This window comes from Dipodomys merriami, unplaced genomic scaffold (assembly GCF_024711535.1).
Source record: "Dipodomys merriami isolate MVZ:Mamm:240054 unplaced genomic scaffold, mDipMer1.0.p SCAF_4, whole genome shotgun sequence".
Lineage (NCBI taxonomy): Eukaryota > Metazoa > Chordata > Mammalia > Rodentia > Heteromyidae > Dipodomys > Dipodomys merriami.
The window spans coordinates 41,682,728-41,705,603 of NW_027205603.1; positions in this window are offsets into that span (position 1 = coordinate 41,682,728).

The window sequence follows — 22,876 nt, forward strand, 5'->3', positions numbered from 1 at the left end:
GAAATTCATGCTAGACTGCTCATAGTGTTCCTCAACCACCTAGTATTCCTTATAGAATTCTACCTCTACATGATCTTTAAGTCAAATGTCATTCTCCTAAGACACATGAAGCACCATAATTTATTTGCATGGGTAAGGTTTAACATAGTTTATACTTTACCTGCTCCACACACAAATTTCAGAACATTATTTCACTATTTTTTAATGACACCAAATTGTTGAAGTGCAATATTGGTCATTTTTTTCTCTACCCAATCCTACCTCTCTCTCAGACATGAACACTCATGTATATGTGGGTATATATAAACATGCAAAACATGCATGCATGTGTATATGTGTATGTATTAATGTTTGCATGTGAATTCAGGGCTTCATGCTTTGTAGGTTGTGGCTATATATGACCCATGTCTCCAATCTTTTTGCTTTGGTTATTTTTTAGACAGTCTTTCACTTTTTTCCTAGGCCCGCCTTTACAGTGAAGTTCTTATTCATACTTTTTACTGAAGCTGAGATGACAAGCATGTACCCACCAACACAGCTTGTTTCTTGAGATGGATGCTCACAAGTTGTTTTTTTAAACTCAGACCAGCCTCAAATCATGATCCTCCTAATCTCTGTCTTCTGAATAGCTAATAGCTTCTTTTAAGTGGCAAAAAGTACGAGCTATTTTAGTATCATTCTCCAGTAAACCTGTTATCACTGCATTTCTGTAATACTATGATAGGAGAAATGGATGAAATACATATATCTAAATTTAGAATCTACAGGTCAAATTTCCTATGTACCAGGACTGCTAATGTTAACAGGTCAGGGTACTGACTTTGAATAAGTAAAGATGTAGAGGAGACAAAAATCTTTGTGGATCTGAAATAAGTGATCCTTAAAATGTGTGTAAAGTTTTATTTTGTGTTTAGAGGCAGGTATCTGAAAAGAAAGGAAGTTTCAGGTCAACTGGCAGTAGGGTTTGCAGGTCTTGAAAATGTCTGGATATTAAATCACTGTATTTTCCACTTGATAGTTACAAGGAGATTAAACATTTTTGAGTGTGAGACCGATGAGGGGTGTCCTGAGTGCTCATATGTTACTCACAGCTCTATCTTCTGCACAACTCAAAAGCAAACTCAGCTGATAGGGATGAAAAAGAATAAGAGCCAGTTTTATTCCTGCAAATAGGAACTTTGACTTCCTTCTATATTGAAAGTTAAGAAAAATAATCAAAACATTTTATATCTAATTATCGATCGATTGATCTATCTATCTATCTATCTATCTATCTATCTATCTATCTATCTATCTATCTATCTATCTATCTACAGGATCTCACTATGCAGCCCAGGCTGATCTCAAAGTCATGATACTCCTGATTGAGCCTCCTCAGTCTTGGGATGACATCTTTACCATGCCCATTGAAAACTTTTTCTTTCTCTTGATTTTGATCTTTTAAAAATTATCTTTTAGTTGTACAAAGAAGTTCCAATCTATCTATTTAGGAATACATATTTCTTTTTTATTATTATCTTTGAGTAATGTACAAATCATGTGAAAGATAAAGTATGACCCCATTAAAATTAGAAGGAAAAAAACTAGCCAGATCCAGTGGTTCATGCCTGTAATCCTAGCTACTCAGGAGGCTGATATCTGAAGATCGCAGTGCAGTTCAAAGACAGCCAGAGCGGAAAGCTCCTGAGTCTTTTCTCCAATTAACCATCAAAAGAGCCAAAAATGGAGCTGTGGCTCAAGTGGTACAACACTAGCCTTGAACACAAAAGCTCAGGGAAAACACCCAGGCTTTTAGTTCTAGCCCCAAGTCTCTCTCTCTCTCTCTCTCTCTCTCTCTCTGTCTCTCTCTCTCTCTCTCTCTCTCTCTCTCTCTCTCTGTCTCTCTCTCTCTCTCTCTCACACACAAACACACACACACACACACACACACACACACACACACACACACACACACACGTGCGCGCGCACGGCCGTACGCTTCCTGAAAAATCAGCAATCATCTCTCTATTAAATATCTATTTCTTTGCTCAATGAGGATGAAAGTAGGTAGAGCTTGACAGAAAGAGCTCCCACATTGTGTGGAAATATCCAAGATGCTCTCTAGAGAAGAAGAAAAATCTCCAAAGTGAGAAGTGATTATTGACTTGCATGAGCCTCAACTTGGAAGGGAACAAGATATTTTCCTTGCTCTTGATTGCTTTGACTTCTCCCAGAAGAATTCATGAACCACAGTGAAGGAGTAACCCTTTTATAAGGCTGTATAAATTGTGGAAATAAAACATATGGTTTCCAAAGTTGGGTTGAATTCACTTGCATGAATTATTGAAATGAATAAAAAGTGCTTTTATTTGTGGTAGAAATTATGTTTTAAAATGACAAGTTCCTGACTGCTCCCAGCTCCCACTCTTCAATTGGAAAATTCCCTCCTAAAAATAGCTGAAATCTGAGAGAACAGAATCAATTTCAGAGTGTTTGTGTATCTGTTCAACTTATCTTTATGTGTTTCCCCATAATCCTTCTGTGTCTAGACATATTTACTTCAGTCAATTAGAATAGGAGTTGACTTCTATTTGTGAAACATGTGAAGTGATGTGAATTGGACAAAAAATGTGTTCCCAATTAAAATTTCATTCATGAAATTCTATACAACATGTTCATAGCATAAATAGCTGCTTGTTTTAATTTTCTCAAGTTAACCTAAATTAAAATGAATCCCAGTAAAACTGAGGCTGTAAAGAATTTTATCATGAATTTTATGTGGATGGTGGATGCAGCAAAGAAAAGGAGTAGAATGGCCCACCAGGTTCTGACACCATATATTTCTTCAGCAGCATCTGTTACCCAGATATTTATGAACGTTCTGCACCAATGCTGTACACCATCTAACTGAAGAGGAAGTACTTTGATGCTCTCATGCTTGATCTTTGTAATCCCAGTTGTCTTTCTCTGCCTTTGTTTATTTCTAGTAAACACGGTAACCGCTTTCTCCTTTGGTTTATGTCTTGCATTTTTCCAGAGCGTCTCATATATATTAAATATTTTTTTCAGAAATCAGCAAAAACATTTATTTTATTTTTTCCTTTTTCTTTTTTATTTATTTATATTTTGCATTTCTTTTTTTGCATTTTTTATGGTCAAGGTGATGTACAGAGGGGGTTACAGTTACATAAGTAAGGAAATAAGTACATTTCTTGTCAAACTTGTTACTCCTTTACTCAATTTTCTCCTACTTCCCCCTCCCAAGCCCCCTCCAAGTTGTACAGATCATTTCCAACATATGGTCTTGTGTATATCACTATAGATATCATATGTGACTCTTTTACATTTGGCTTGGGCAAAAGTATATTTACTGTTCGAAGACAATGCTCATTAATAATGGGCAATGAGTTGGCACAAGTCAAGAGAGGAACAAAGATGAGGTACAAAGGGTTGTAGCTCTAGGAGACACATTATGTTAATCTCTAAACTAATATCACATTAAGCTTTCACCTTTCTAATCATGGTCACTTATTTCTGAAGGTGGGAACTACTCCTCATATCTGAAAATCTGAAAGAATCCATTGTGATGGTAGAATAGGAGGATGAGACTATTCTTTTGGTAGTAGAGTCTTTGTAATCAGCACTTAAACAACATTGAAAATTGCTGCATTTTCCTACAAATAAGGTCATACTTGTCTGAGAGCCAGTTCTGTGGTCACTGAGCTGAACTTGCTGAAAATGCAAGGAGTAAGTAAGAGATATTCAAATCACATTTGCAGAGGTTGGCCTGATTATTCTTTTGCAGAATCATGTTAAATCATGTTAAATACTTTCTTAGTTACATTAATTATGTTTTCTAGTTATCAATATATTTTTAAATGGCTTGTGTTGCAATGACTATTACTACAGTTGTTATGTTCTCACAACCAGCATTAAAATACTGCCGTAGAAGGCTGACAGGAGAAAGAGAATTGCTGAGACTGGCACACAATAATCAGTAATGCACATGCAGAAAAAATGTAGGCAGGAGTCACGTTTTTCTTACAACAAAGTGTTCTGTCAGTGTGTGTGCATATGTGTGTGTTTCAATAGCTAGTTTTTATGCAGTATGCAAGTGTTTATTTGTTCTAAGTAATTATCTAAGGACATCAAGTTCAAAGGACTGTGCAGATGTTTCCAAAAATAATATCCTCCCTGAAGATCAAGGCCATATTAATGTGCAATCAGTAACTATTTCTGAGGCACCCACGTAGCTGGGGATGGTTTTTGCAAGTATCCTGCCTGATTCCAAATATAATAGTTCATTGTATTCATAAACTGCTTTGTTAAATGGCAGCTTCTTTGAACAACTGATTAAAGATAATAAAAAGATATTTTAAAAATAAGTAAAAGGATCATATCAATAAGGACCAGAAATCAATGAAATAGAAAACAAATATTTTTAAGAGAATATGATAGTTTTTGCTCCCATATGATGCCTGAATAATTTTTTTCTGAAATGAGATGTTTGACTCAATCCTATAGCAGTGATTCTCCAAAGGTCCCCTTTGACCAGTGACATCATCATTATCTAATAACAGAAATACAAACTCCCTGTGCCTCATCCCACATTGACTAAACAAGTGTCTGAGGATTAGACTCTGCTACCATTTGTACTACAACAAAATCTCCAGATTAGTCTAACAAATGTTCAAATTTGAGAATCATTGTAGCAAAGCTCCTCTTTCCATGAGGGAAGGTATAGAAGGTAAAATTGGCAGCAACATATGTGTTAAGTATGGAAATGATGAGAGAACATTGTGTAAATGCAGGTACAGAACTCAGCTTTCCAAAGCTACCTCTTCTCATGTCTGAGACATGCTGTTCTTTCGCTTTTCCCAAGGAGATTTCCTATGTTAAAAATTAACTTTAGTTTGGGCTTCTCCACAGCCTTAAAGAATCCAAGTCTGGATTTGATCTATTTCTGAAATTTAATCTAGCTTCATCCAGGCTCATGAATATTCTTACCTTGTACCAAACTGAAATCTTGAGAGCAAAACTGGACACTCAATCCCTTTGCAGAGTCTTCCGGCACTTCCAGCTTGTCCCTTCGTCTGTTCTGTTATACTATTGGACTATTATTCTGGATATAGTTTGCAAGATAAGCTAGGTAATACATGACTGTAGATGTAGAAAAAAGGAACTTTACTAATTTGATTTATCCCTCTGTCCAGAAAGATTCTAGTAAATGATTCACAACTTACTGATTTGTGGTGCTTCAGATATCTGTGGTATAAATATTGCTACCATACCTGAGCTCAAGTTGCCAATACAGTAACATCAAAAACATTTTTAATTGGGTTGAATTGAATTGTGCATAATAGGCCTTGCAGCTCTGTAGAAACTGATTTCAGGGCACCATTGATTCTATTTGAATCCCTGGCATAACTTTGGTGTTCAGTAGATACAATAAACAAATGAAAATAACTGTGGACTGGTAGCTTACTCCTGTAATCTTAGCTATTCAGAGGCTTAGACCTGGAGGATCATGGTTTGAATAGTTAGATAAGGAGTCCCAGAAGACTACTTATCTAAAATAAACAGCAAGATGCTGGACTGGAGATGGGCTCAAATGGTTGAGCATCAGCCATGAAGCAAGAAAGCTGAGAGCATGAGTCTCTGAGTTCAAATAGCAAAAAAGTATATTTATGAATGAAAATAAAAAAAATAGATGAATGATAATGAGTAGTACAGCAGGGAACTTTCACCAGCCCTGAGAAGCTGGTGAAGTGTGTGTGTCCTTAGTGAGGAAATAGGGTATACATCTCTGTGAGTCGCACATTTGAGTTTACATTTTTATCCAATCTTGAAGCATAAACAGTGGACATCCAATGGCATAAACACTGTTCACATAATCAAAAACAGATATGTTCTTGTAAATAGGTATAATGCAGTCATTCCAACTCATCCCCAAATACTTCACTGCATGTTAAATGAAGAACAGTATACCATTTCAAAGCAGAAATGTTCTATATTATAACATGTTGAACTGTTTGAACTTGTCATTGAAGTGGATAATCAAATTGGGAAGATTGGTATTTGCAGACATGACTCATTTTGGTTGTTTTTGTTTTTTTTTTCTTTCCTTTATAGCTCTTACTGAGATCATTCAACCTGCTATGAAGTTCGCTATTTAAGAAAGCCCTTGTTTATTCATTTAAAATTAACAATTGTCTTTGCACAAAGAAGTTCTAAAATATCTTTGTAATTATTATTAGGGAAATTTTAGCTCTTTCTTAAAGATCATTCTAATGAATCATAAAGACAAATATCTGTTAAAAGCTTTAAGCAAATGCCTATTCCCTAATGCAATCTTACTGGGGGAAAAAGTTACGCTTCATTTTTTTTTCTGTCTCCTCTGTGTAGTGCTGGGCTATTTGGGGGCATTGCAAACATGTATTTTGGCTGCAACGCTTTTGTTAACTTCCCTGCAATTAGATAATAGAAATCACCACTATTCCTCATTTCTCTGCTCCATTCCCTATTTTATTTTAATGCTCCCTGTAGGTGTTCATGTTCACTGCTATTTTCTCTCAACAATTCCTGTAAGTTATCCTTTCTTTGTGGGTAAGTAAGAGTTTGCAAAACTTTACACCCTTATTCTTCAATTAAATACCGACATGGAATGGTAGCTTGGCGCATGCTAATCAGCAGGACCTCCCTGTGGGAATCTGTGCTAGAAGACTGATTCGCATTGAAGGCAGACAGCCCTGTTGACACTGGCTGTCAAAAAGGCTTCAGGTCTTTGAAAGGAAATCTTAATCTTCTTTATTCATGTGTGAACAGGTCCAGGCCCCCATCCTGGGACCCATATGCATTGACTGTTTAAACTGCAGGTTGCTAGGCTTTAGGATAGAGTCTGTTTGCCTGTGTCTAGTCTCCCCCGAAATGGATGAGGACTGAAAATTAAAATCTGTCTGACACAGACCATGGCTTTTCTGTCTCTGTTTGAAGAGACATGGCAACCTGGGGTGAAATGAAAAGGAATTTTATTGAGCGCAAAACCACTCAATGTTTAAATGTTGGATGTAGGAACTGAATGGTGAGTTGGGGCCACGGGTGGATTGTTTATAGACAGTGGGATGGCTGTCAATCAAGGCACAAAGGCAAAAATTTGTGTAAGGGGGAAAAAGGGGCTTTTCTACTGGCTGAACTCCTGTTTCCTGTTAACATACTGAACTCCACAAATAAAAGGCTTTTTCACTTGAAGTTTGCAAGTTGCAAAAATTTCAGAATAACAGAGGTGCCTTACTAATCTGGGTGGCATGGTTTAAAGCTAAGCTATACTGAGAAGTCACTTAGTATAGTTCCTCTGTCTCATTTGAAATTTGTTCCTCTTAGTGATCACTCTTTTTTACATATTTTTCACAAATAAGAAACAAAAGAAACAAAGATTAATCACAAGTCAGAAAATATAAAAATATTTGGGACAATAGGTAGAGCAACATTTTTTTTAAACCTCAGACAAAAAGATCTTAGGCATGTATTGGAATTTCCCCCTGAAATCTCATTTTCTCTAGAAATTCAAAATTTTCTCAGGTTGTTTTTGAGATCGTCATCTGTGAAATATTTCTGTCACTAATATTGACTACATAAAACAAAGAAAAAATTAGTTATACAAAAGTAGATTTCTCACAACAAATTTAACTGTACTCCCCAATTTATCTTAGAGTATGAAAATAATATATATTAATATTACATAGATATAAACATCAACAGGTATGTATATATGAAAAATGTAGCTAGTCACATGAATTTCTTTATTTAATATAAAAAAAGAATCATGACTTGAAATGTCACAAATAACCTTAGATTCCAATTTTGATTCTCTATTCATTTCTTCGACTTCTGTATGCCTACAGCAAGCTTTTCTACATATCTCACTCACGCATTGGAGACACACATTTATTATGATTACACTAGTATATTTGTTCTATTGGGTTGACTTCAACCCAGTTCCCTTTTGGATTCCTACCATGATCTGTTGAAAGACCATTTGTTTGTTTGGCTCTGAGAAGTGCTAAGTTATTCATACATATTCCCTACTAATTCTGAACAATCTAAGAAATAGTCATGGGACTTGGCACACAAAATTGACATCCAAAGTACATAAAGAGCCTCAAAAGTTAAACAGCAAGAGAATAATCCAATTAATCATTTATTACCTGCACACACACACACACACACACACACACACACTCCCCATAGAGTATTACTCAGTCAAAAAGTAAAAGGAAATTATCTCATTTGGAAGAAAATGGATGGAACTGGAGATCATCATGTTGCATGAAACAAACTAGGAAACTCTAATATCTCATTTTTGTTCATTTATAAAATCTAGACCTAAAATGATGATGATGATAATGATGATGATGACAATGATGATGATTATGATATTGATGATGATGTTAATGGAAGATCAGTAAAATAGACATAAAGAAAAGGATACTAAGGGTTAAAAAGTATGGAAGTGTAACATACATATACACATTCATATGCATATACATATGAAGATGGCATAATGGAATCCACCAAACAGGGAAAGGAAGGAAATATGGAAATGTAATAGAAGAGATAAATTTGCTCAAAGTACATCATATGCATCTATAGAATCATCATAATGAAACTCTCTTACACTGTCAGTGTTTGATAATTACAAATTAAATTAAAAATACCTTTGACAAATCTACACTGGAGAACAGGTTTAAGACTGAATCAAGCTTACCACTACTTCTTTTGGCAACATTTTCATCCCTAGTTTATATTTAAATAGATTAAAATGTTAGTGAATTCTACTGCTTTCTGTCCCTGAATACATCTTTCTGCAATGTAAAATAAGAGGTCTTAGATAACTATGAAAATTTTATTGGAAGAAGCCAGTCATGGGGCTGAGGTGGGAGTCAGGAGCTTTGGTTGGCTTGAGTAGCCATCAGTATCACTGAAAAATTTAAAGAAATTTATCAAATTTGTTTATTTTTCACTCATGAAGGAAAACAAAAGCAAGCGAGCTGGAGTCATGAGCCTCATGTGTCATATCTTCCACTTGGAGAAGATTAACACCCTGATTCTCTGGGACACCTTTGCACTAACAAAGTCTCTCTCCTGGATCAAACTGGAGGCAACTCCACTGAGTCCTTGTCTAAACTAGGCTTGGACTATATAAAACTTAGTGTCTGTTCTTACAGAGCCTCTATCTCCCAGTTTTAACAAGAATCTTCCTATGTCTGATTAGAAAGAATCCCCTACATTTGATATTTTATCCCCTTCCTATTTGATCAACTTTCCCACAGTCCCTCAAGGTTTTTGTTTGTGTTTGTGTTCTGATCCTGAGACTTGAACTTAGGATCTAGGCACTGTCCCTGAGCTATTGTGCTCAAAAGCTAGTGATCTATGACTTGAGCCAGAGCTTCACTTCTGGCTTGTTTGGTAGTTAATTGGAGATAAGAGTCTCATGGACTTTACTTCCCCAGCTAGCTTTGAATCAGATCTCAGCCCTCTGAGTAGCTAGGATTACAGGCATGAACTACCAGCACCTGGTTTCCTCCAGTGTTTTGGTTTTTTTTATTTATTTTTTTATTGTGAAAATACTGTACAGAGGGGTTACAATTACATAGGCAAGATAATGAGTAGATTTCTTATCAAGCATTGTAGCCTCCTCCTTTGTTTCCTCTTCCCATCCCTTCCCATCCTCCTCCCATCCCTCCACTCAGTACTCCACCCCCCAAGTTATAAAGTTCGTTTTCAACATAACAACTTGTGCATCTCATTATTGCAATGGGTCCCCCTGTATCCCTATTTAAATGATTTGTTTTTCCCTTCCTCTCCACAAATTACACCAACATCAAATACAGTGAAAGCAGAGGTTATACTGTGGACATACAAAACAACAAAGAAATAATCTTATAAATGTGTTAGAAACAATCGCATGAAAGAAAAAAACATGTAAATACATATCTTAGGCTTCATTTCTCTAACATCAACTTACTGACCTTTTGTGCTTGACTCAGACATATACTAGTTATTGCAAATAAGGGAAACCATGGGACCTATGTTTCTTTGGGCCTGGCTTACTTCACTTAATATAATTTTTTCCAAGTCTACGACTTGTACATCTCATTGTTGCAATGGTTCCACCTGTATCCTTATTTAAACAATTTGTTTTTGCCCTTCCCCTCCACAAATTATACCAACATCAAATCCAGTGAAAGCAGAGGTTATAGCATGGGGGAGGGACATACAAAGCAACAAAGAAATCATCTTATAAATGTGTTAGAAACAATAGCAAGAAAGAAAAACCATCTGAGTCTTTATCTTGGAGTTCATTTTGCTCAACATCAACTTATCTGTGAGGGAAGGCAAGTTACTATGAATAGTTTCCATGCTGATAAGAAGGTAAAACAAGAACTACAGATTCTGCTAGAACTAGACTCATAACAAATTGAGAGATCCTTGCACATTTCTATAGTCCCTTCAAACTTTAAGAGGAAAGAAAATTTAATTGCCTATGTGTACGTACACATTTCCTCAGGAACTAGAAGCAACAGAGTTACCATGTCTTCATGTTGGCATTTTGGATTATTACCTTTGGCTAATTTAAACTTACTAAATCACTTTGAGCTTCAAGGAGGGCCAAAAAAAAAATCATGAATGTAAGTAATGTTCATACAGTAATAATAATGTGGACTCCCTGGGGATTACAAGGAAATAGTTCAAATTCCAGAAAACAAAAAGGTTCTTGAGACATAGATTTCTCTGTGGAATGGGGGTGGGGGGGGGGGGAGAAGAGAGTGTTGTTTAACCAAACTGCTCTTGTTCAATTTCCTTGTTTCAACTCTCTCCGGTATCCTCCAGGTGTTTCAGCCCTTAGCATTTATTTCTCCCTTCAAATCAGAATTTACTGTGTCATTGCAGATGTTTGAGAGATAACGGTAGTCTTGGACAAAAGGAACACTGGCTCATTGTCTGAAACTATTTTTAATCTAGTTTTTAATTGTTAATTTTTATTATTGTTTTTGCTATTTCTGTACCCATCTCATCTTTCTCCATCCTCAAGGAGACAGAAAGTTTTTTTTTTCTTTCTTAGCCTTCAAGGACATGGAAATTCTTTTGAGTGATGTGAGAATTGTAATTTCCTGGGCTTCTTAGATTTTAGCCTATGGTTCTAAACTAATCTTAAAAATATTGACTTAACGGACACCAGTGGCTCTGCCTATAATCCTAGCTATTCAGGAGGCTGAGATCTGAGGATCGTGGTTCAAAGCCACCCTTGGCAGGAAAGTCCATGAAACTCTTATCCCCAATAAACTACCAGAAAATCGCAAGTGGTGCTGTAGCTCAAGTAGTAGAGTGCTAGCCTTGAGCTGAAGAGCTGAGGGGCAGCGCCCAGGCCCAGAGTTCAAGCCCCACAACCAACAACAACAACAACAACAACAAATATATATATATATATATATATATATATATATATATATATATATATATATATTGACTCAGACTGTTAAATTGTCTATTGATTTAACACAATTTTACAAACGCTATGTTCTTTATCTTAGATGCTCCAAAGACCTACTGAGAAGTTACAGTGAGGGCAGAAATGGAAATCAAAATATTAGGTTTTCCATGTTTTCAATATAATGTAAGTTATTTTTCAAAGTCAACAAATAAACCTATCTTTTTGCTGGTCATGCAGCTTGAACTCTGGGCCTGGGCACTGTCCATGAGCTCTTCAGCTCAAGGCTAGCATTCTACCACTTGAGCGACAGTGCCCACTTTTGGCCTTTTCTGTGTATGTGATGCTGAGAAATCAAACCCAGGGCCTCATACATGCAAGGCTAGCACTCTACCACTGAGCCAACTTGAACCTCTTTATATTTCAAAATTTGACCAACTTTGGCCAGAGGGGCAATATCAATGGATAGGCATCTATTGGAAAATGATCTTGACCCTTCTATACCCTCTGTCCAGAACTTTTTTTTTTCTTTTAGTCATGGGGCTTGAACTCTGTACCTGGGTGCTGTCCCTGTGCTCTTTGGCTCAAGGCAAACACTCTACCACTTGAGCCACAGTGCCACTTCTGATTTTCTGGTGGTTAATTGGAAATAAGACTGTCAAGGACTTTCTTCCCTGAGCTAGCTATGAACTACAATTCTCAGATCTCAGCCTCCTGAGTAGCTAGGAATACAGGTGTGAGCCACTGGTGCCCAATCATCTAAAACTTTTTTCTTAATTGTTTATTTACTTTTATTATCCCTAAATAGTTGTGCAAATGTGTCAGTTTGTAAGTACAATGCATATTGGTTAATATCATCCCTTTTTTCATTCTTTCCCATCTCAAACCCATCATTCATCCAGAATCTTTACACAAAATAGATGGGATGGAAGACAAGGAGCATTTCGTCTTTGGCCAGTCATTGCATCTATTTATTTAATTGATTACTTATGTTTTGTGACCCCTGGTATTTGTTTCTTATCAAGGCTTCTGTCAATAATGTTTCTGGAGTCTTAGGGCTGTTTTGGCTTCCACTGTCTCTACAATCATTAGAAGATTTACTAATGTTTAATTTCCTCCATGTATAATTCAATAAAATGCAGATTTGACAGGTCCTAATATCATCAGATTTACCTGGTTTGTAAGACAAACTTCTCAGATTCTTCAGATATCTAGTTTATCTGAAAAGAACTTTCTACTCACCCCTGAAATGAAGGCAAACACTCTTTCTGTGTTCATGGAACAAGTAAAGATAACTAAGTGATCTAAAGCTTAACCCAGGATAGAACTCTCCCATAGATAAAACTTTAGGACAATCTGTCCAGCCTTTCTGTTTCCTTTTTCACTTAATAGTTCCACTTAATTATCTAAGTAATAAAGATATGTCAACTTATTATGGTCAATTTCATCATTCATTCAATGTCCTTCTCTCCCCTAAATTGGGGTCACTTTAAATTTGAAAGCTCCAGGTGAAGAAAGGCTGTGTCAGTGATGGTGATTGGCATCCTCATTCATTCTGGATGAAGTCACTAATGGTTCTATCACTGATGCTGCTAATGGTTGGGAGTGGATGTGGCATTGATTACATGATTCTTACTGCATTAGCATATTGATATTGAAGTGAGAAACTGAATCCAGTTCTCTAAGTCCATTGGTGGTTCCTCAAGCTGGCCATGATCACAGTCCTTCAATCTCTAGACATGTATACATTTATGCTCATCAAACCCAAGAGTTCAGCCTAGAATTTGAGGTGTTAATAAGCCTCTGGGTAATTTTAACCTGTAGTCACATTTGTGCTCTATGAATTTAAATCTAGGAAATATTTTTCCTTCTCATTCTCCCCACTCTACCTGGCACTTCACAAAGCCAAATCTCACTTATACGTATGATCTTATTGTCTCTCAATTATGTACAACTATTTTCACTACCAATCAGAACAGCAAGCTTCTCATTCTAAAATATCTATAGACAGGTTCATGGCAAACCCCCTGATCTGTTTTGGTTATCTTTCTCAGAACAAACAATTAGTTCCTTTTAGATAACTTGCCTGCAATCCTACAATGTATATTTCACTATCATCAATAATTTTAAAGTATGAGGCCTGGCTTCAGGGACAGCATCCTAAAAGCAGGACAGTTACATCATGAGGTGCTCTGAAAACAGTAACTGTATTATGGACTGGTGAGATTGTCTTTATTTTGGCTCCCATGAAGCAAAGGAGGCAAAAGGGAAGTCATAATTCCCTGATGGTAGTTACAATCAGATCCACTGACCAAGAAGTGGTAGCTTTATCTTTTGCAAAATAAACATGAATATCATGTGGCTCATTTAATTTGGGTGTCCTTACAGATAATCTTCTTATTTAATGGAAGTTATTAAGATTAATTTACTAAGAATACCAAGGGAACAATGACCTTTCTGAAAACACCAAGTAAGCATAAACTTTGCTTCAGTTAGTAGAATGTCCTCTAAAAGGTATTTTGAGTGTGCAAGTGTCAATTAAAATAGCATTGTAATCCTTGTTTTTCTAAATCTGGGTTTACATTGAGTACAAAGTAACTCAACAAAAACAGAAGATAAAGTATCACATATACACAGTATTAGGCTAATCATGGTTTTTTAAAGCATAGACATTGCTGATAGGTTTAAAGGTGGATTGATCATAGCTTTCTATATAGGGAACTAAACTGCTGAATTGCATTTTTCAGTCAAAACTTCAAGTGAGAATTCATGGTTTGTTATGTTGTGATAATCCTAAAGAAAAGAAAATGGAATAAGAGAACTGCTTTTAAAAAGTAAAAATCATGATTCTTGGAAGGAATAAGGCTAGCCAAGATTTGGCTTCAACACAAGAAGTGATCTAGATGACAAGGATTCTGGGCAGGTATTAGCTAGGAACATTGTTGCATTAAAAGTGGCCCAGTGTTGGGCTGGGAAGGTGGCTCAGTGGTAGAGCACTTGCCTTGCATGCCTGAGGCCCTGGGTTCAATTCCTCAACACCACGTAAGCAGAAAAGCCAGAAGTTGTGTTGTGGCTCAAGTGATAGAGTGCTAGCCTTGAGCTGAAGAGCTGAGGGACAGTACCCAGGACCAGAGTTCAGGCCCCACGACCGGACCCAAAAAAAATTTTTTTTAAAAGTGGCCCAGTGATATTTCATCTATCTATGAGCTGGGGCTGCTGGTTCATGCCTTTAATTCTAGCTATGCAGAAGGCTAAGATTTAAGAGTAATGGTTCAGAGCCGGCTAGCATAGGCAGACAAATCTTCAAGATTCTTACCTGGAAGTAGAGGCATAGTTCAATCAAGTGGTAGAGCAGCAGACATGAGCAGCAAAGCTGAGCAAGAGAGGCCCTGAGTTCAAGCCCCATTACACACACACACACACACACACACACACACACACACACACACACACATATTCACAGAACTTATCTTTGGCCCATAAAGATCTTGTTTGTGTTTTGTGTGTGTGTGTGTGTGTGTGTGTGTGTGTGAGAGAGAGAGAGAGAGAGAGACAGAGAGACAGAGACAGAGACAGAGACAGAGAGAGACAAAGACAGAGACAGAGACAGAGAAAGAGAGAGAGATAGAGAATAAAACTTGGTTCTTTTCAGAAATGGTTGGGCTTACACCAAAGTCATACCAAGAGAGTCCTGGGAGGTACTTCCTAAGCACCTAAAGAAACTTTTCCACATAGGAGGGGCATGTTGATACACAAAGAAACCAGCCATCAAGTATTTTATAACATTTTCAGAAATTCTATACATTACCAGGTATTTTCATGGCTACCAGAGACCGAAACACAGAACAAACTAATCCCTCCTGTCCTCGAGCCTTTGGAGCCAGCTTAATCAGTGGTGGCAACCTGGGCCTTTCAGACAAAAGCTAATTGTGGCTTTTGTGTGCTGTGCCACTTGATACGATGATATTATTTGACAGCTATCTGCTTTATTTTTCCAATTGAACACAAAAGAACTACTTATTTGTGAAAATAAGGAGCACTGAATGGTCTTGGATGCTTTGCCCCAATTTCAAGAATGAGGAAGTATTAGGTGCATTTCTTAGTAAAGGGCCAAAGATGACAATTTCTTTCTCACTCTCTATATAGAGGCTGCTGTGATGTAGAGCTTAATTCTTTGTGACTTTTTCCAAATACAGTGTTCATATCCCCCAGCAACAGACACTGCTGTGATGAGTAAAAAATATCTTCCTTATCAAGCAATAAGAGAGAGGAAAAATCTACTAAAGGAAAAAAGAGTAATTAGCTTTATTTGGAAATAGACATTGTATGAGAAAAAGTTCAAATGTCAACATTTACTTTATGCCAGTACCAGACACAGTTTTTTTTTAAGTCTTGTGTGTTTTATTTCTCCTCGTTAAAATACTCATGTGATAGGCTTATACTGTATATATTTTATAGATAAAAAATTGAAATACAGGGATTAACTTGTTCAATATCCCATCCTAGTGAAGGACAGATCCATTAAATGATTCTTCAGTCAAACCTTAAAAGAAATGTTTGACAGGTTGGGGAAGTAGCTCAAGGTAAGAGAGTTTGCCTAGCCTGTGCAAGTTACTGGGTTTATTTCTTAGTATCAAAGAATAAATATAAATAAAAAATGATGCATAGTTTTTTGTTGTTCATTATAGAACGACTAATTCAGTTCCAGGTATATAAGCTTTAGTTCATTAGTAAAATACTTTAAAAATGACATCTGTCATGCAAGTTGGAGGTGAGGCTAAATAAGATAAAGCATAATTCCTGGCTTAATAAATTATAGTGAACAACATTTTGGAAGAAGTGCATTTATCACCCAAAGGATCAAAGTGACATTGTCATTTTCTAGATTTTTACTGTTGAAAAGCTTAGATTCTTTATTCATTTTAAAATGCCTAGCTCTATTGAGAATTTTAGCTTTGAAAGACAAATGAAGTATACACACTGTGAGAAAGAAGAAAAAGAAGGAAAAACTAACAAAGGCATGTATTTAATTATAAAGCATAAAGTTATGCAAAGACAAGAGTTGGGGTTGTAGTGCTTCTGTGGAAAAGAGGGCAGGGCATTTTCTGCGGGTACAGCTGGCACTGCTTATCTTCATGGGTCTCCATGCATGGGCTTGCTGGAAAAAGAAAGATTGGCCCTGTTAGTTCAAACAACAAAGGATGAGTCATGCTATTATATATTCCTCATTACATAGAATGGTCAGGGGTGTTGTCATTTGATCTCTCTGTACAAAGTACAGTAGCTTGTGAACCTTTCTCCTTTTGACAGTCATAGACTTAAGGTTCTTTTTCTCTCTCTAATTGTCATTGATAATGTAGGGCTTTTAATCTCTAACTCAAGAAGTTGGAAATTTGCACTTTTGAAGTTCAGAATTTGTTCCTGCTACCCATAAAAACCTAAAGGTTTTTTAATTCATTGATTCTCTTAGTAGTTTGTGGAGGATTTCTTTTAGGCTTCCTGATGAGCCTGAACTGGAGAAGTCAACCATGTTATAAAAATAGACTTGGATTGTCTAGTTTCTTAGAGCGTTTTCATCATTATTCTAAAAGGAAAGGGGGGAAGGGGCAGGATGGGTGAGAATATTGAAAGGGGTGATATTCATCAAGAAATATTGTATTTATAAACTGCTTTCTTAAATGGCAACCCTTTTGTACAAGTACTTAAACATAATAAGTTTTAAATTCCCAATTGAAGAAAAAGAAGAAAAGAGAATACACAAAATATAGAAATAGATGTCTTACAAATTCTAATAAGCATAGCAAAGGCACATAAATCCTTGTTCTAGGCTCCCTACTAAAGAAAAGGAAATGGAACAGTGATAGATTAAAAAGATCCTCTCCAAAATTCAAGTCTGGCCAGTTTAATATTAAGAATTGGGAAGCAAAGTGCTTGTACTCTTAGCTGAGATCTGAGATCTGATAGGCTGAGATCTGAGAATCATGGTTCAAAGCCAGCCCGGGTAAGAAAATATGTGAGACTCTTATCTGCAGCCAACCACAAGAAAACCAGAAATGGAGCTGTGGCTCTAAGTGGTAAAATGGTAGCCTTGAACAAAAGAGCTCAGAGACAGTGCCCTTAATTCAAGTCCCATGACCAACAAAAAATGTTTAAAAAAAAAAAAAAGAATGTAATCTTTAGGAGATATCAGGCCAAGACTGTTACTTCTTCATTAAGAGATTAAGGATCATTCAAAAAAAAGTTTCACTAGATTTGTTCTTGCCCTTCTGTTCTCTGCTTGTGTAAATGAACAAAGGAGACAAACAACAACAACAACAACAACTGTTACTCTCTTAAATATTCACTGTAGTTTGTATTGTTGTTTGGAGTACACTCCTATTTAGGAAAAATAGGTTACTATAAGTCGTATGCTATGGTATATTGGCAGAAGCCTCCTGGGTCTCCTGTTATCCAAGTTTCTTAGTTGCATCAGTAAGCCATATCAAACAATAGACCTGTCCCATCTAGATCACATCTTATATCCCATCAGAAGATCACACCGTAGTGAAATCACCTAATGACAAGTTTCCCTTGTTAAGGGATATCTTGCTAGGGATCCTTGGTCAATCAGCATATGACTATATCTAGATATCTATGTTTGTATATACATAGGTGTGTGTGTGTGTGAGTGTAGATAGATAGATAGATAGATAGATAGATAGATAGATAGATAGATAGATAGATAGATAGATAGATAGATAGATAGATAGATATCAAGCTGGTTTCATCCTTTGAACTATGCCTCTAGCACATATTTTTAAATACAGGTGAGGAAGTTCAGTGGGAAAATTCCTTCTCTTAAAGTTTGCTGAGTCTCACTAAACAAGGCCACTATAGATCACCAGAATGTAATACAATTATGATCTGCTTTTTAAAATTTTTAAATTATCTTTAAGTGGTTGTACAAAGAAGTTCCCATGCTACAAAACAGTATATGAATACAAAGTGTCTGATAACACTGTTATCCACAAGAAGACTCTTGCAAAACCAAATACCTGAACCTTAATCTTAGTATTCGAGTTTCCACATGGTAGAAAATAAATTTCCATTCTTTATAAATTTCTCAGTCTTAGGTAAATCTTAATAACAATTCCAAAGAAAGGAAGACAAATGATTTCTGAAAAATGTCTTCTAGGTAGTTTGTTTTGTCAAGCTCCATTATTAAGTTAGAAGAAATAATTTAATGCTGAAGGTACAGAAAGTGAAATGCAAAATAAGAAAACAAAAGAGAAAGAATGAGACAAAGGTATGAAGAAAATGTATGAGTGATAAGAAAGTAAAATCTAAAAACCACCAAAGAAGAACAAAAAGAGGAAGAGGAAAAGGAGGAGGGAAGAAAAAAATAGGAGAAACAGAAGGAGGAGAAGGAGAAGAAAGAGGAAGAAGAAGGAGGAAGAAAAAAGAAGAGGAAGAAGGAAGAGGAGGAGGAAGAAGGGGGAGGAGGAGGAGGAGGAGAAGGAGGAGGAGGAGGAGGAGGAGGAGGAGGAGGAGGAGGAGGAGGAGGAGGAGGAGGAGGAGAAGGAGAAGAAGAAGAAGAAGAAGAAGAAGAAGAAGAAGAAGAAGAAGAAGAAGAAGAAGAAGAAGAAGAAGAAGAAGAAGAAGAAGAAGAAGAAGAAGAAGAGAAGAAACAACAACAACAACAACAATAATAATAATAATTTGGTTTTGGTGTTTATCTAGGCAGTAAGCCAGAGAATTGTTCTTTGGGGCATGTTTTGAATTGCTTTAAAAATGTATTTATTTCCTCTTCAGAGAAGTTTCTTTGTTAAGTCTTTACCCTACTTATTTATTGGGCAGTTGTTTCTTTGAGGATTTGTTGTTGGGGGATTTAATTTTTTGAGATATGAGACCCTTGTCCATTGTATGGCTAGTGAAGATCTTTTCCCAATCCGTGGGCTTTCTATTGATCTTGCTAGCTATGTCCTTTGCCATGCAGAAGCTCTGCAACTTCATGCAATCCCATTTGTCCAACCTTTCTTTGATTTGTTGTGTTTCTGGGTCTCTATTAAGAAAATTTCGGCCTGTGCCAAGGAGACCTAGGGTTTCTCCTATTCCATCCTTTAATGTTTTCAGGGTGTCTGCTTTGACTCCGAGGTCTTTGATATATTTGGAGTTGATTCTGGTGCAGAGAAACTTTTCTGAAGAGGAAAGAAGGATGGCCAATAGACACATGAAGAAATGCTCAACCTCCCTATCCACAAAAGAAATGCAAATTAAAACAACATTGAGATACCACCTCACCCCAGTTAGAATGGCTATAATCAAGAACTCTAATATCAACAGATGCTGGAGGAGATGTGGACTGCATTGTTGTTGGGAGTGTAAACTTGTTCAACCACGTTGGAAAGTAGTATGGAGGTTCTTCAAAAGACTCCACAAAGAGCTTCCCTATAACCCAGCAATTCCACTTTTGGGCATTTATCAGAATGATCACAAACAAGACCATACTAAAGCTACCAGCACAACTATGTTTATTACATCATTATTTACCATAGCTAAGATATGGAACCAACCCAGATGGGTCAAGAAAATGTGGTATATATGCACAATGGAATTCTATGCCTTGATCAGAAAGAATGACATTGTCCCATTTATTAGGAAATGGAAAGACTTGGAAAAAATTATATTAAGTGAAGTAAGCCAGGCCCAAAGAAACATAGGTTCCATGGTTTCCCTTATTTGCAATAACTAGTATATGTCTGAGACAAGCAGAAACAGTCAGATAAATTGATGTTAGGCGAAATGAACCCCAAGATAAGGACTCAAATGTTTTTTCTTTCTTGTTATTGTTTCTAACATATTTATAAGATGATTTCTTTGTTGCTTTGTATGTCCCTCCCCCACGGTATAACCCCTGTGTTCACTGTATTTGATGTTGGTATAATTTGTGGAGGGGAAGGGAAAAAACAAATTGTTTATATAAGGATACAGGTGGACCCATTGCAACAATGAGATGTACAAGACGTTATGTCCAAAAACAAACTTTAAAACTTTGGCATGAGGGGGAGGGGAGGAGAGGAGGGTAGAAGGAGATGGGAAGGGATGGAAGGGGAAACAGGAGGAGGCAACAATGCTTGATAAGAAATGTATTCATTACCTTGCTCATGTAATTGCAACCTCTCTGTACGGTATTTTCACAATTAAAAACTGTATTTATATTTACATATCTGGAGTGTGTGTGTGTGTGTGTGTGTGTGTGTGTGTGTGTGTTGTTGTTGTTACTGTACTTTGTTATCTTCCTCCAAGTATATTGGGAATTGGGACCTTAACAGAAAACTGGTTAAAAAAAAAAAAAGACCGTCATATAAATGTAAAAGAGATATTCCACCCCAACAAGTGTACTAATTACAACATAGGTACACAAGAAATATAACACTTGAAACATGAAAAAAGCAAAGCAATACGATCCCTTTAAAATTGCATAACTCCCTCAAGTAATGAATCTAATAATATTAAAACTGATGCAATGCCAGGCAAATGTTTCATGTCTGATTTGTAAAATTATGAATGACTTCAATTAAACAGTTGAATAAAATAAGGAAAACAAAGCATTTTTGGATGATAAATTCTGCAAAGGCATAAAAATTGTGAAAAATGGAAATGCAAGAAATAAAAAGCTCAATAAATCCGATTTTTAAAATTCAAAAGCAAGTATTACTAATATACTAGATCATGACAAAGAAAGAATATAAGGGATTGATGAAACGATTGATGAATTATTATCCTCAGATAGTAGGAAAGATCACAATATTTAAGATGTCTACAACATGATTAAGAACCCAAACTTACGTTTTGGTATAGAATAGGGTATTGATAGTCAATCTAAAGTTGTAGAAAAAGATGGGACAAAGGGTGAACTAATTCAGTAGTGCTACTCTCTTGACACTATATTGAAAATGAACTATATAACTTGCGGGGGAGAGGAGTCAGAAGGGAAAAAAACTGGGAGAAAATAAGGGAAGAGGTGACATTATTAAAAAAGAAATGTACTCTTTGCTTGACTTACGTAACTTTAACTGCTCTGCACATCACCTTTACAATAAAAATTTTAAAAGGATAAAATAAAAAATAAAGTTGTAGGAACCATATTCTATGCAATAATAGCAAAATATTTCCCAAGTCTAAGGAAATATATGAACATACAGGTACAGATGGTGTTTAAAAATGCTAAATAGATGTGACCAGAAAAGAAACTCTTTTGTTATATAATACTTAAAATGTCAAGAATAAAAAACAAAGAAATAATATGAAATCTATAAGAGTGAAACGCCAAGTTGCTTACAAAGAAAACATCAGACTAACATCTGACTTCTCAGTAGATGTGAGTACAGCATAGAAGGATATATTTCAAGCCCTGAAAGAAAACAACAACCAAATCAAATACCCAGCAAAATTAGCCTATAAAATTGAAGGTCAAGGAAATGGTGCTGTGGCTCTAGTGGTAGAGTGACAGCCTTGAACAAAAAAGTTTAGGAACAGCATCCAGACTCTGAGTTGAAATCCCAGGACTGGCACAAAAATCAAATAAAAGTCAAATAAAAACTCTGCAAGATAAAAATAAACTAAAGAGCAGAAAAGGTCAGATAATGTGATGTTAGGAAAATGAATCCTTACATATGTATTTAAATGTTTTTTTTCTTTCATGCATTTGTTTCTAACACATTTATAAGATTATTTCTTTGTTGCTTTGTATGTCCCTCCCCCACATATAACCCCTGCTTTCACTATATTTGATGTTAGTATAATTTGTGGAGGAGATGGGGAAAAACAAGTCGTTTAAGGATACAGGTGGACCCATTGCAACAATGAGAAGTACAAGTTGTCATGTCGAAAACGAACTTTACAACTTTGTGGGGGGGGGGAGAGAAGGAGGGGAGAATTGGGTGGGGGGGCTGGGGGAGGCTGGGAAGGGTTGTGAAGGGTAAACAAAGGAGGAGGCTGCAATGCTTGATAAGAAATGTACTCATTATCTTGCCCATGTAATTGTAACCCCTCTGTACAGTATGTTCACAAAAAAGAAAAATAAAATAAATAAATAAGCTAAAGGAATTCATGGCAACAAAGTAAACATCACAGAAGATGCTTTAAGGACCCTTACAGGGAGAAGACAAGGAAAGACTTAAATCACAAGGGCCCAGGTAGGAATTTATATCTCTAGAAGAACTGATAAACAAGTGAAACTTATGAAAGAATTGAGCATTATTAACTCATTACACCATCAAACCACTAATACAATTAAAGAAAAACAAAAATAATACAAACTAATTAAAATAACCAGAAAAAATAACCACACATATTATTCAATAATAAACTTAAAATGGAAACTATGTTAATGGCTGTATAAAAAGATTCAGACTGACTGATTAGATT